Raw genomic sequence first — 16441 nt, 5'->3', positions numbered from 1 at the left:
CGGAAATGGCTCACATGGTTGTGGAGGCTAGCAACTCCCAAATTCATAGGTCAGGTGTAGGGTTCTCCCAACCCATGTGGCTACAGGAGCTGATGGAACCCAAATCGGCGGCTGTTCAGACCACAGGCTGCTCACTCACCAGGCTGCAGAAGCTGGTGAATCAGCTCAAACAATAGGCCACCAGCACAGGGGGCTGTGGAAGCTGGTGAATCCCAGGTCAGACAGCTGGCCTCTAGGGAGGTCAACTGATCACAAACCAGGCATGGAATCCAGATGCAGAGAGACCCTTGCCAGGACACACACATATCTTAGATGCAGGCCACACCCCAGGAAAGGGCATAACTTTAGTAAGGGTGGGACTTGAATCACACTCGCCTGCAAGGCTTCGACCCAAGACACACCTTACACCAGTTTCTGCCTCATCAACATGCAGGGATCAGAATCCACAACACAGAAAATGGAAGTGAACCACACAATACTGGGAATCATGGCTTAGCCAAGCTGACACATGACCTGAACCATCACAGGTCCCATATACCTTCTTTGCATAGGCCCACTCAATCACTGTGTGTGAGTCACAAAGCCTACGTATGGCTAGAAGGGACACATTAAGTAATTCACTACACTGAAACCTTGTACATACTTCTGGCACAGCAGTGAGCACATCATATGGTAACCGTACGCTTACACATTTGTCTCTTTGCTGAACCAGTGTTTCTCTGATGGGAATCGATGGACGTATTCCTGGGGCTCACAGTATGTCTCCTTATTCAAGGTCCCAGTTTATACTGCATTTTAAAATCATGATGGGACAAACTATCACCATTTTAACTGTCTTGCCCTAAAAAGAAGCCAACAGAGGCAGACCTACAAAGCAGATGATGTGTTTGGGCTAACAGAAGACCAAATGAAATCACATTGCACTCTACAAGAACACAGAATTCAGTAGTTACAATACACAAAACTACTAGTGGGAAGACTGAGTCATCACATGGCAGCTGAGCAGGCTGAACTCACAACCTTGGCCAGCATGAGTCAATACAATTATTTGTAATCCCAAATAGTGCTCTCATTTTAGCAAAACATCATCATCTGATAAATTAAATCAATACAGTTAATTTGGATTTCAATGATTTTGTAATTTTATATTTCACTGCAAATTGGTTTTAGTTTACAGTTGTAAAAGAAATATAAACATAAGGTATTTATTCCTACTTATATGTTTGTGTGTACCTACATAACATTGTAACAAAAATAACGTAAGTCAACACTGGGAATTCCAGAGAATTTTTTTTTCCATTGAAAGAGAACCAATATTACTCAAATTAGAGAAACAGTACACTAGAACAAATACCCTTTAATGGCAGAGTCAGTACCTTTTCCTCTCTATAGCCTAAATGTATGGCATATAAGAAGCATTCAGAAAATATGGTTAAATAAATGACAATTTATATTATGCTAGTCCAAAATAGTAATGTTGTCAACTGCTACTGTCTGGTAACGCATTCAACTAGCCTATTCTGAAGCACTAAACCATGGGGAGTTATCCATTTTGCAAAAGGTAGAAATACTAACCAAGTAGTCCTTGTAGAAGGAGTGGGGGGAAGAAGGAAGGGAAAGCAAGCATTCTGTGAAAGGAATGGATTTCTGTCTTTTAACCCCAAGTAAAGAGAACATTTAAAAAACACTTTCAGGATTTAAACTAACCCATCTTTCGGTCTCTTCCTACCTCCCTCCAAAGTGAGTCTCCCACCTCACTCTTCTCTCTGAATAGAAACACCCACTAAAGGGAAAACTAGTAATAAAGGAATATTAGGATGGATAGCTTTATTCATTTTATTCACTCAACAGCTAGTCACTTGCCAAGTGCTGGGATACAGGGGAAGACTGATGGGCACTCAGCAAGGAAGACGAAACACAAACAAGAAAGGGGCAGAGATTCTGAAAAGTGCTATTCTATTCACTGTCATGTCTATAAATTTCACATAAAAAACAGAGTGCTTATAAAACAAACTAGGATATGATACCCTATTTCTCACCGACATAGGGACTGGCAACCCAGTAACTACTTCAAGCATATACATAGAGTGTGATGGTCACTTTATGTGGCCACCTGGCAAGGCTATAAAAAAAGGAGCAAAAAAAGAGGAGCCCTGGTGGCACCGTGGTTAAGAGCTATGGCTGCTAACCAAAAGGTCGGGAGTTCAAATCCACCAGCCACTCCTTGGAAACTCTATGGGGCACAGTCCCCAGTAATCAATCAAAAACTACTGTAGGTATTACTCTGAAAGTATTTTGCAGATGCAAGTAAAGCCTAAAAAATGGCATGGGGGCGGTGTCTGACCTCCTCCAACACCACAAAGTGGAACCAATACGAAGATCAACAGCCCAAGGCCAATTCCTATGAGGCTGAGGTCAGATACGCCTTCTCTCTCCACCATCTTTACCAAGTCTGAAGCACTCTCTACTGGGTTCGATAATTCATTGCAATGGCCACAGAGAACTCACAGACCATACAAACGATTATGGGATTTATTAGGGTAGTAACAGGTTACAATTTAGGCTAAGGAACACAGTTCTGAGGACAGCCTCTTCCCAGCCATGCGTGCAGGCATGCCTCTCTCTGGCCCTAGGCCTCTGCCCAAAGGCACTCAGTTTCCTCTCTCCATGAAGCCCCCCTGTTGTCTCCTGCTGCCACTGCTTCTCACTGTCTTCAGGATTACAGCTTGTTCTTTCTCTCAGTCTTCTGCTTCTAGGAGTTTCTCAGCGCAGGGATCCCAGGTCCAAAGGATGTGCTCTCCACTCCTGGTTGTTATTCCTTGGTGGTGGTAGCATCCTCCTCTCTGCTCTGGAATTGGCTCTCTTTTAAGGCAAAACTAACCAATTCCCTTGGTAGGCCAACATTACCCTATCACAGAGTCCCGCTCAATCACCTAGGTGGAAGTTACAAGACCATGGCTAGAAGGGCCACACACAAAAGTAATTAACCCACTACAAGTCCACAGTCAGTTGACTTTTAAAGGGAGAGTATCTGAGATAATCTGGGTGACCCTGATTCAATCAGTAGAAAGGCTTAAGAGTAGAGATGAAACTTCTGCGAAGAAGAAATTCCAGCTGTGATCTGTAGCTTCGCTTGTGCCTTAGAGTTCCAGTCTGTCCTTCCTGATGGCCTGACATACAAATTTTAGACCTGCCTAACCAGCCCCCACAACTGCAGAAACTAATGCAATAAATCTTTAAATATATATATATATATATATATGTGTGTGTGTGTGTGTGTGTATGCTACTGATTCAGTTTCTGATTCAGTTTCTCTGGTTGAACCCTAACTGATACACTAGGATTAAAAAAACTAGGAAATATACTGCAGATAATTAGTAAATATATTTCAGACAGGTTTCTCATTGCCTAAAAAAGAATTACAAATAAGGAAAGCAGGAAGACTAGAATGAACGTGGAGGTGTCAGATTAAACTCAGAAGTATTAATACAAACTCACAGTTTTTAACATCCATGTTGTTGTTGTTGTTGTTAGGTGCTATTGAGTCAGTTCCAACTCATAGCGACCCTATGCACAACAGGACGAAACACTGCCCAGCCCTGCGCCATCCTTACAATTGTTGTTATGCTTGAGCTCATTGTTGCAGACACTGTGTCAATCCACCTCGTTGAGGGTCTTCCTCTTTTCCACTGACCCTGTATTCTGCCAAGCATGACGTCCTTCTCCAGGGACTGATCCCTCCTGACAACATGTCCAAAGTATGTAACATGCAGTCTCGCCATCCTTGCCTCTAAGGAGCATTCTGGCCATACTTCTTCCAAGACAGATTTGTTCGTTCTTTTGGCAGTCCATGGTATATTCAATATTCTTCGCCAACACCACAATTCAAAGGCATCAACTCTTCTTCGGTCTTCCTTTTTCATTGTCCAGCTTTCACATGCGTATGATGCGATTGAAAATACCATGGCTTGGGTCAGGCGCACCTTAGTCTTCAGGGTGACATCTTTGCTCTTCAGCACTTTGAAGAGGTCCTTTGCAGCAGATTTGCCCGATGCGATACGTCTTTTGATTTCTTGACTGCTGCTTCCATGGCTGTTGATTGTGGATCCAAGTAAAATGAAATCCTTGACAACTTCAATCTTTTCTCCGTTTATCATTACGTTGCTCATTGGTCCAGTTGTGAGCATTTTTGGTTTCTTTATGTTGAGGTGTAATCCATAATGAAGGCGGTGGTCTTTGATTTTCATTAGTAAGTGCTTCAAGTCCTCTTCACTTTCAGCAAGCAAGGTTGTGTCATCTGCGTAACGCAGGTTGTTAATGAGTCCTCCTCCACTCTTGATGCCCCGTTCTTCTTCATATAGTCCAGCTATATGAAGCAGTCTACTTCTGAAAAGCATTAGCCAGTGAAAACCTTTAACATACATATAAAATATATATACCTATACATGTAGATATAGAAACAAATGTAGATGTATATGCCAAGCCTAGATTAGTATATATGCATATTTTTCCTAGCTTTGTCTGCACAGAGGGCCTAAGAATGATACTCCTATAGCCATGAGCTCACCTAGCACCCAGATTTCGCTTTCTGATTATTACTCTTCAAAAGCCAAGGCTCCTTGGAAAAGTGGCTGATGCGGGGGATAGGGAAGAGAAAACACAAGATAAACCTAAAATACCTTGTAGTACCATAAAATAAGGATATGCTCAAAAATGGATAGGGCATGTCAAAAGGACATTAAGAGTCAAGCTGAAGAAGCTCTCAATGGCCAAACCTGGAACAAATCTGGGCAGAAAATAAATAACAATAGTTGTGGATCATAGCCCACAAATAAATATCCGTAACTCCATATTAATATAAATAATTGAATAAATACCTAAATGACAAATCCAACAAAAGTCTAATCTCTAAAATCTATAGGAAAATTCAATACCTCTACAACAAAAAGACAAATATATCAATTAAAAAATGGGCAAAGGACATGAACAGACACTTCACCAAAGAAGACATTCAAGGAGCTAACAGACACATGAGGAAATGCTCGCGTTAACTACCCATTAGAGAAATACAATTCAAAACCACAGCGAGATACCATCTGACCCCAACGTTACTGGCATGAATCAAAAAGACAGAAAGTAACGAATGCTGGAGAGGCTGCAAGGAGACTGGGACTCTTATGCAGTGCTGGTGGGACTGTAAAATAGTACAACCATTTTGTAAAATGATATGGCACTTCCTTAAAAAGCCAGAAATAGAAATACCATACTATCCAGCAATCCCACTCCTGGGAATATATCCTAGGGAAATAACAGTCATCATGGGAATAGACATACGCATACCTATGTTCACTGCAGCATTATTCATAACAGCAAAAAGATGGAAACAACCTAAGTACCCATCAACTAATGAATGGACAACAAATTATGGTACATACACACAATGGAATACTACCCAAACAATAAAGAACAATGATGAATCTGTGAAACATCTCACAACATGGATGAATCGGGTGGGCATTATGCTGAGTGGAATAAGTCAATCACAAAAGGACAAACACTGTATGAGATCACTATTATAAAAACTCATGAAAAGGTTTATACACAGAAAGAATCCATCTTTGATGGCTACTGGGAGGGGAAAGATAAGAAGGGGAAAACACAAACTAGACAATAGATACGGGCTAACTTTGGTAAAGGATAAGATAGTACACAATACTGGGGAAGTCAGCACAACTTGCCAAGCTTGGTGCATCTGTCCTCATTCTCTTGGTCTTCCCTCCTGCACCTGTGGATGAACTGCCCATGTTCCTATGATAACCAGTCAACCATCCACTTGTGTACTGGATCCTACTGGTTCTAGTTCTTGCATCATCATTTTTTCTCTGTCTTATTTCTCATTCTCTTCCTCAAAGATCTCCCATCTTCATTAAAAAACAAACAAAAAGCCCTCCCTTGACCCCACAACCCTTTCTAGCCCTTGCCCCATTTCTCCATTCCTATACAATAATGTTCTTACCAAGAGTTGTCTAAACCCATCATCTCCAGTTACTCTCCTCCCATCATCTTGAACTTACTCTCCAACAGGCTTTCATTCCTCCTCCCCCAATTCCTCTTGAGAAGAACTCCAAAGATCTCTGTGTTGCCAAATCCACTGGTCATTTTTCAGTCCTCACCTTTCTAGGCCTATCAGCAGCATTTGGCAAAGCAGATCCCTTCCTCTCTCTTGAATCGCTTTCTTGACTTACCTTCCAGGACCACCCTCTTGGTTTCACTGCCATCTCACTGATTGCTTTTTCTCAGTCTCCACGGATTCTTTCTCTTCCCAACCTCTAAACACTGAGGTGCCCATGGCTCCATCCATAGAACACCTCTCTTATCTACAGTGACTCCCAGTCTCCTAGCTTTTAACACCATCTACACCTGGCCAACACCAGCCCAGCCTCTTCTTTAAGTTTTAGACTGGCATATCTAACAGCCTACTGAACCTCTCCACTTAAACCTCTGAGAGGCATCTCAAACTCCAAAGGTCCAGGACAGATCTTAATCTCCCCCTGAATCCTACTCTTCCTGTAGTTCTCCTTCTATCATTAAGTGGCACCTCTCTCCTCTCACAACTGTCTATGTACCAATCACAGAGTCGTCCTTGACTCCTCCCTCACCCATACACACACACCCAAGGCACAACCACTTCCTTTCAAGTCTATCCAGATTCAGAACACTTCTCACTGCCTCTGCCCCCATGGCCTGGTCTAGGCCAACAACATGGATCGGGGCACAATGGCAGTAGCCTAGCGAGCCCCCTCCCCACCCCACAGCAGATCTGACTCCTAAGGTTAATTCTCAGCACTGCAGCAGTGATCCTTTTCAAATGTTAAGTCCGATACTATCATCCTCTGTTCAAAATTGTAGAGATGGCTTCTCTTCTCACTCAAAGCTAAGGCTGAAGTTCCCACCACAGCCTACAAGGCCCATACATCACTTGGCTACCCCCTTCACACCCCATCTCTCTGACTTCATCTTTGACCGCTCTCCTCCTTGCTCACCAGGCTCCACCTACACTGGTTTCCTTATGGCCACCAACAAGCCCAGCACACTCCCGCCACAGGCGTACTTGCTCTCGGCCTGGTCTGCTCTTCCCCAGCACCCACTGCTTTCGGGTCTTGGTCTTTCAATGTCCTTATAGAGAGGCCTTCCCTGATCACCCTTCCTGACCTCCCTCACTCTTCGTCCCCTTAAACCTTACTTTATTTTTCTTGCTAGCACGTGCCCTTCTACATGAAGTTATATGGGTATGTGTGCAGTTGTTTACTCTTTCTCCCCACTGGTAATGTGACGGGCGGGCTTTATTTCAGCCACTGAGTAATCCCAATACCAAGAACTCTATTTAGTACATAGAAGTTCTCAGGAACTATTTGCTGAATGAATAAATAAATGTAAAAATAATGCTACAGGATCTAGATTTAAGCACAAAGTTGTACAAAAACTAAAGTAGGATACTTCGGAGAAAGCAACCTTGCTGGGATAACACTGCAGTATCCGTTTTTCTTGAAAAGCCTGTTTATACTCTGGGGATGAAATGTAAATTTGTACAATTCTTTTGGAAAGCAACTTATTGTTAGGAATGAAAAACCATAAAAATGCTCATGCCCTTTCTTTCAGTAATTCCTTTTCTGGGACCATATTTTAAATAATAATCTTAAATGCTGAAGAATCTTTCTACATAAGATATTGTCTGAAGCGTCATCTGTAACAGGAAATAAACCAAAATACCCAAGAAAAGAGGATAAGAAAAAGGAAAATAGCAAATCAATGACAAAATATCCATCTGATGGGACATACGGCAGTTTAATCATTCGAAGCAATTTTGAAGAACTTCCTTTGAGCCAGGCATTATGCTAGGAATACATTTATTAAAAGGATGGTTTTAGTACTCACTCTGGCCGTACATATACTCAAATGGGAAGAATATAGAGATTAGCACAGCCCCTACACAAGGATGACACGTAAAACGATGGTTTTTACAAAAGATGTTCAACAATGTGAGAAGATATGATGTAAAGTTACATAGAAAAAGGGGAATTAAATAGCTGTGACAAATTATAAAACAAAAGTAAAAACATACGCACAGAAAAGATGAGAACGAAAAATCTCAAAATAGTAGTGATAGTTGTCTTTGGTTGTTGGGGCCACGGGTGATATGGATTGTCTGACTTTGCTACAATTTCTGAAAATTCTTTAATAAACATGGATATTTCATAAAGGATAAAACGTACTTTCTTTTAACAAGCTTCATTGTTACTACCTTCTTCTGAATCATAACTGAGTATTTTCCTCAAAAATAGAACAAGCTGTGCTAAAATTTCAAATTGAAAACATGACTTAGACCTTGGAATAAAGTTAAAAAGTGAAAAAAAAATTTTTTTTTAAGTCTTGAACATTCTCTTCTCCTGCTACCCTAACACAGGACAAGGACTGCATCTGCACATAAACCTACCCTTAACGTAACAGTCTTGACTTAGAAACTTTCAAAAGCAACTTCTTTTCAAAACAGGGACCATTCTCAAAGCTTTGCTTAAATTTAATGTCCTTTTCTTTCTAGATCTCACTGTAAAAGTAAAATAAAATTGAAGAATACGTTGTTGGATTACTGGTGCTTTTAGTACTTTTCAGAATTAGATTAATTTACACCTAACAAGAATATGTATTCAAGTGAGTCTCACTGAAAGCAACCATTAATACGGTTTTAAACCACTTCAAACGGGTAACTAGGATTTGGGGGAATGAGCTTGTTTTTCTGTTTCTGTCTTAGGGGGATGGGGTTGTTGTCAACTATTCTTTACAAGTCCTGAACGTATTAATGGGAAGACTAATGCATTATTTCTGTAAAGCTATAAACTTTTCAGATATAAGTACACTCCACTGAAGCGCCCAGCCCTGAATTATACATGCTGATTTAGCCATATTTAACAGGGTCACATTTTCATTTCATTCAGACATGTGCTAAGGGAGGAAAAACATCAGGCGGAAAGAGGAATGGTCCATTTTCAGACAATTAATCATTCTTTTCTGATGACAGCCAATTTAAACAGCAGTGGAATATCTTACCAATGACAACCTCCAAATCCTAAAATCCTACCCACCTCTCCCTTTTAATAAAGAAGCTGGTTTGCACCATCCTTCTCAAAGGTGTCCTGATCTTACTGACTAGAAAGCTTGCCAAATGGCTTGGCGTGTGATACAATTGTTGTCAGGACTTCCTCCGGCCCCAGCTTTTCCATTCTTCATCTATGCTAGTGGAGTCTCACTGGTTACCAGGCTCGTATTTTCAGACAATACATTTTTTAAAAATTTTTTGCAACATGGCAGAACAACAACAAAGGCAAGCTGAAACATAAAAGGTGGTAAGCATTAAAAAAAAAAAAAAAAAGCTCAGCACTTAACTCAAAAGTAAATCTAAGATTTAAAAAAACGAACCAAAAAGAAGAGGAAAGAACAGCAGAGGTAAAGAATGAAAAAAGAAGGGACAGGGGAGAAAAGACTCAGTTCAACGTGAAATGAACTTTAATAGCTCTGAACAAGAAACTGAAGGAAGAGCAACGGTTAAGCACTTGGCTGCTAACCGATGAGTTGGCAGTTCGATCCCACCCAGCACTGTACGGCAGAAAAGACCTGGCGATCTGCTTCCTCAAAAAATTGCAGCTAAGAAAACACTATGGGGCAGTTCTACTCTGGTCAGAAGAAACTCCACAGCACCACCACCACCACCAAGAAACAAGAAACTACAGACTGCTCTGCTTAGAAAACAAGCAATTATATACAAAATACAGACATAACAATCAATTTTCATTTAGTTTTATAATTAGTCTCAGATAATCTGGAAATCAACAAATACAAAGGTAAGCCAATATTTTTAAACCTCACGCTCTCTATTCAGCAGCCTCTCACGTCTTTCACCTCACATCCTCACCCCTACGTCCCTGCCCCATCTGTCTCCCTTTCCTTCCTTTCCTTGCTCACTCACCATAGCCAGAACCAAACCAAGGAAAATGACTGGATATGTAATGCCCTGTCCTTTAGGGTGTCCCAGAAGGAAGGTGTGCAGCGAGATAAGTAAGGATCCTGTCGCTTATCTTATCCAATGAGTTCATCTCCACGCAGCTGTCCCTGCAACCGTGCTACCTATACTCTGAAAAACCCTGCAGCTTCCTGTCGGCTGGACCAGCTTGAATTCCATGTAACCCCCATTCTTTGCCACCGTCTCCCCACATGTTCATCAACTTTGTCAGCAGGAAAGAAGTGAAGGCCAGGCTGGGAAAAGGCACCTGAAAAAACAAACACACCAACAACACAGGCAAAATAATTGTTTCAACATGAACTAAGTATCTCCATAACCACACTATTGAGACTTCAAACACAAGTTGAGTGAATAAACAATAGGCATGACTAGACTGACGGTATACTGAAAACAATCTAGTCACTATATATTTCAGTTACACTCCGAATCAATTTCAGTCAGGAACAGGATTAATGCTAAGCTTAGCTTGGTGGATGCAACCATTAAAAAGTTAATATCCTATTATTATTCACATATCTTTAACAATAAGATCTGAAGTTTTCTTAAATGTGTCAGAAAGATAATTTTACAATATTTCTAAAGTCAGAACTTACAAATAATCCTATTATATAATATTCCTGTTAAGTAGCCGTCATTTCAGTCTCTTCCTATACAGGCATTATAAACAAACAAACAAAAAAAAACCATTGTTATTGAGTCAATTCTAACTCATAGCGACCCTTATAGGACAGAGTAGAACTGCCCCCCCATAGGGTTTCCAAGCAGCAGCTGGTGGATTAGAACTGCCAAACTTTTGGTTAGCAGCTAAGCTCTTAACCACTGCGCCACCAGGGCTCCATAAGGCATTATGTTGTTGTTGTTGTTAGGTACCATTGATTTGGTGCTGACTCATAACAACCCTACATGACAGAGGAGAGCTGTTCCATAGGGTTTCCAAAGAGCAGAAGGTGGATTTCAACTGCCGGCCTTTTGGTTTGCGGCCGAGCTCTTAACCACTGCACCACCAGGGCATTATAAGAAATAATAATTAATGACTAAAGACAAAAAGAACCACAGAACCACCTGCACTTTGACTTGAATAAAAAGTCGCAGGGAATTCCAAAGTGAGGAAATGCTGAAAATGCCTTTTCTAATTCCATGTTAGGGAAATAGCTCCAAATGCAAGGTGCTTTGCCAAAACCTATGCAAAAATACACTATCTGTTGTGAGACTCAGCACTTCTTGCTAAATACACATACAATTTTTAAAGACAACCCCTTAAGTATATTCAATATTAAATGGACTGCCAGAAGAATGAATAAATCTGTCTTTCAAGAAGTACAGCCAGAATGCTCCTTAGAAGTGAGGATGGCAAGACTTGCTTTCCTGTACTTTGGAGATGTTATCAGGAGGGACCAGTCCCTGGAGAAGGACATCAGGCTTGATAAAGTAGAGGGTCACCAAAAAAAGGGAAAACTCTTAATGAGATGGACTGACACAGTGGCTGCAAGAATAGGTTCAAACATAGCAACAATTGTGAGGATAACGCAGGACCGGACAGTGTTTCAGTCTGTTGTACATGGGGTCACTGTGAGTCAGAACCCACTCGACAACACCTAACTACAACAACATTCCTGAAGTCACTGTCACCTCGTCATGAAAAATGACTAAACAAGAACAGCAAGTTATTGGAGATAGTAATTTTCTGAGCACTGTAACGCTCTTGTGAGTGCACAACAGACCAGGCTTCGGTAGCAAGCTGCGCAGCAGGCGTGGGGCCAACAAGAGGCGGGGTGCGCGTGGTCCAGTTGCTCATAGCTCTGAATATCTGCGAACGGGTACACCAAGCAGTCTCCTCCAGCATATGTCTGTGGCAAAGGCAGCAGCCAGAGGCTGTCTGCGGGAAACCTCCTTCCTGGAGCCTCCCATAACTGTCTAAGTCAGGGAATGATGTAAGGCAAGGAATTGTAGCCCAGAGCAGAGCAGCTTATTGTCCCCACTTCAGACGGAAATCTCCGGAACCAAATAACATTTCTGTGAAATCGGTCCAAGCCTCACTTCTCCAGGTTTCTGAACTTTTATGCAAAGAAGAATATGTTTTTAATTCCCTGAAGCACCTCTACAACTTAAGCTCAAAAACCCATTGCCGTCTAGTCAATTCTGACTCATAGCAACCCTACAGGACAGGGCAGAATTGCCCCGTACAGTTTCCAAGGAGTACCTGGTGGATTCAAACTGTGGACCTTTTGTTTAGCAGCCATAGCTCTTAACCACTGCACCACCAGTGCTCCAGCTTAAACTCAGCACAGTTTAATTCTAGATCTTAAATCCAAACTATCAGCCCTGAATCTGATCGCCCACACAGACAATCTTGCCCTTTAAACAACTGATGATAAAGTTAGAGATCTAACTTTATCAGGTGAGTAGTCACTCTTCACACATTAACTATACTGCTAAACGACCCTGAAGAGGGAAAACGTAGGCACAAAACCACCATCGCTACACACGTGTGGAAGAATCAAACCTACCACACTCAGATCAGAAACATTCTGGAGGTGACAGTTAATCAGGGTCAGGATGCCCTAAAGGGAACCTGGAAAAAAAAGCCTGCTGTCCTGGCAACAGAACAGTCTCCAATGACTCACTAAGTTTCAGGCAGCTCAAGTTTTCCTTCTTTTTCTCCATTTGATCTTGATATGAAGCCATTACATGTTATGTATCCAAAGAGCTCTTTTTTCTCTATCATCCATTCCAACGACTGAAAAAGAGAAACTTCTCAATTTCACATGAGAAAATCATTGTACTCTGCACACCCAACTTTCTCCTTCTCATAGAAAATTTATTGTGGGGTTCTTATGTTAATGGTAAGGCATAAAGCACTTTCTGATTTCTGAAAGAAGATACAAACCCCATTTATCATGACTCCTCACTGTAAACTTGACACTGTCATCTCTTGTGCAGTGATAAAAACAAATTTCTACTAGATGGGTGAAAATGTACTTTGTTTCACCAACACCCCACCAAATCTTTCCAACTGATGTCAGACTAGTTGCCAGCCCATCATAATACTGTCACCTCCACCCAGAAGGCAAGGAATTGGGAAGTGATTTTTAAACGGGGGGCTGAAAAACAGACTAATTCTACACTGACAAGTTCTTCACACGAAACTCCTATAAGTTGTTGTCAAAGGCAAACTGTTAAGATCTACCTGGAAATAAAAAATGTCAGAGTGCATACCTAGAGGAGGAAAAAGAAGAAGAGAAGGGGAGGAGCAGAGGAGGAGAAAGAGAAGAAGAGAAAAACACATCCAGCTGTAGACTGAGACCACTGGCAGGAGTCCTGTATAAATTCTGTGCTTTATACATCAATTAAAACACTTGGCATTCAATACATTACACTAAAAAATTACAACAGAGGATGTAACAATTACCAAGGTCATTGAGATGAGATAGTCAATTATTATTTTTATTTGTATTTAGGCAAAAGGCATCCCTCTAACTGAACAGTGACAGAGAATGATACATCACGTACCACATCTCTAGTTTTGTTTCTTGGCCCAATTTTTCTCAGTTGAAACCCTGATTTAGTCTCATTTTCAACAGCCCAATGCATTATAAGAAACTACTAGTTTTAAAGGTTAAAAATATAATCTAACAGTTGGTAGCGATGCTTCTAAATTATATGTTCCACAGAGCCACCAAGCCGGCGTGTTTATTTTGTTGCCACTGTATCTAAATCCGGAGCCCCAGTACATGACCCAGAGTGTCTCCAAAGAATCTGTACCTCAACACTCCACAGCACCCCCTCGGAGACACTGAAAAACGCAAATACACAGAATCTAAGGGAACCAAGAGAATCCTCCACCAACAGAAATGTCTTTCCTACACTCAGCCCTTACAGGAAGCTAATTAAGTTACCTCCAAAATATGGTTTACATACAGACATAAAATGTGTGAAAGGCATTTTTCAAAGGATTCCCTTGGGTCCTAGTTTTCTACCTCTTTTAAATTTACAGTGTTATTCAATGGTTACTATGTTCAGAAGGATCAATGAGGCAAGCTTAATCCAGCAAAGAAAGACTCAGGTGTACCACATATACTGTATTTGGAAAAGCAGACACATAAACGGTAACTTTTTTAAAGAACACTAAAGAGATCCTGCTTAATCACCAGTTAGCCTAAAACTTCAACTATCGGTAAGTAATGCTCCTACTGAAGCACTGTGATTACCTGAGATCTTTACTGTACAGGACTTCCCAGGTGGCACAAACAGTTAAGCACTCAGCTACCAACTGAAAGACTGGTGCTTCAAACTTACCCAGAGGCACCTCGGAAGAAAAGTCTGGTGATCTAGTTCCCGAAAATCAGTCACTGAAAACCCTGTGGAGCACAGTTCTACTGTGACGCACACGGGGTTGCCATAAGCTGGAGTCGACTGAACACTGGTTTGGTTTGGTTTTCGGTTTTACTGTATAAAGCTCAGGTTAACTAGTCAGCTAACTTTCTTACTGTGCAAAACATGCAGCCTATTGCTAGTCTCTTTTTACCAATTCACTTTTGATTCTAAAGAGTTCCATCTTTAAGAATATATTCTAGCAGGAAAATAAAGGCTGTTTTCACTTTAATAATATCCACCATCTGTAGCTAATATATTTGTAACAGAAAGCCAAAAATGTCAACTCTTAGAGAAATCTCACTTTAAGGAGATCTGCAATGATAAATTAACTCATCAACCACTAACATTCCACCAAAATCTCTGAGCTACCATCCCTGGGCATTATTTCTCATTTTGACAAAATATCTGCAATTTCTAGATCTTTTTTTTTAATTGAGAGCAGGTGCTCATAACATACCACAAAGAAAAACTCTACAAGGCAAAAAACAATGGCCAAAGAATCACCGTAAGACAGTCTCTTCTTATAATCCAGTCAAAACTAAATCAACAAATTCATTAAGCCGCTTTACAAGCCCACGGCTGACAAAGCACTGGACTGCGGCTTACTCCCAAAGATGAGTGCCCCCACACTGGAAAGCAGACCATGTCCCCTCTACTCGTTGGCAATGTGAGGCAGCAGTCACAGAAGCATATTTGTGCCCATGTGCCTGTGTGTGTTACACGTAGAATACAGCTTTAGGGCTATACGGACATGACTACGAATAAGGGCCTTAACTCTCAATAATTTTTGCCACTACGATGTTCTCCAATGTGTATATAACTTCTTTAATATCACCACATTTCCCTTTTCATTTGTCATAAATCCCCTGAACAACCTGAATTTTAGACATTTCGTTATCTGTTACGCTTCCTATAAGAACTGGAGCAGGATATGGAGGAAGGAGAAGAGCATTCATCTGAGGGTGCTACATGCTGAAGGCAGGGTGGGAAAAGGGATGGAGATGGGAAGTACGGGGAAACCAGGAGGGAAAAATGGGGGAAGAAAAATGGTTTCTATTCCCCTGCTATACACAACCCTCTGAAACAAAAATACAATTTAGTGGCAAGATCTTATGGTGACGATGATTTAAAAGGAAAAAGTAAATTCAAGTCAGCTTTCAGAGTACCCCAGCCATCTGGCTTCAAATATGTAACAAGCTGTACTGGACATAGTATGATGGAGGAAAAAAAGTCAACAAACATCAAGTACGTGTGTAGGGACATGAAAAAAGAATACATGAAAAGTGGTTTAACAGCAAATGTATATATATATATATTTTATGTAAGTATGTATGTGCGTATGAACATAAAATCAGCATGAAGTTCTCTAGGAATCAAAGAAAAGAAGCTGAAAAAATGGAAGATGCAGAATAAAAACACACACAAACCAGTCAGCACGCAAAAGCCAGCTAGGATAAGAATCCGGAAAAAAAAAAAAAAAAAGGAAAGAATATTTATCTGTGACTTCAGAGTGAAAAGATAAGAAAACAGAGGAAACTAATTTTGAGTAAAAATAAAGATTTATCACTGTCAAGATATGTTCGGGTTTGTTGATTTTTCCAGGGAGATTTTTAATAATACATACCAAGAAAGAGCATTTAAAGCTGCTGAAATTACTGTTAGCTTCAGCCCACATCCCTGTTCTCATCCACTTTAACTCCCTCTTTTTCTTAAAGTTGAGAAGAAAAATGAAAAATTCATCACCATCCCATTTCAGGACCAGAGAGTCCACTCACTGTCAATGAGCATCCATCATGTTTATGTGCTGAAGAACTACCACCTACTATGGAAGACACAAACAGGAGAATACTTTTAGGAACCTAACCAAAAGCATACAAGTAAATCAAATACTTTTCAAAAAACAAATTGTACATTCCTGAAAACTGGGGTGGAGATAAAAGGGGAAAGAAGCCATTCATTTTGTTGCTGTTGTTGGGTACTATCAAGTCAATC

At 40.8% G+C, this 16441-nt stretch overlaps 1 protein-coding gene and 1 non-coding gene across 2 annotated transcripts in view; one reads left to right on the top strand and one right to left on the bottom strand.

The window, feature by feature from the left end:
• The window catches only part of PELI2 (pellino E3 ubiquitin protein ligase family member 2), a 207564-nt gene that overhangs the window by 172221 nt on the left and 18902 nt on the right, over nucleotides 1–16441 (bottom strand). The gene's annotated exons all lie outside the window — the stretch shown is intronic.
• On the top strand, nucleotides 7928–8031 carry LOC126084918 (U6 spliceosomal RNA). The gene has a single exon (XR_007519144.1). It is a non-coding gene; the product is annotated as a U6 spliceosomal RNA (small nuclear RNA).

This window comes from Elephas maximus, chromosome 10, assembly GCF_024166365.1.
Source record: "Elephas maximus indicus isolate mEleMax1 chromosome 10, mEleMax1 primary haplotype, whole genome shotgun sequence".
Taxonomy (NCBI): Eukaryota; Metazoa; Chordata; class Mammalia; order Proboscidea; family Elephantidae; genus Elephas; species Elephas maximus.
The sequence above is the reverse complement of the archived record's forward strand: the minus strand, read 5'-3'. Positions and strand labels throughout refer to the sequence as shown.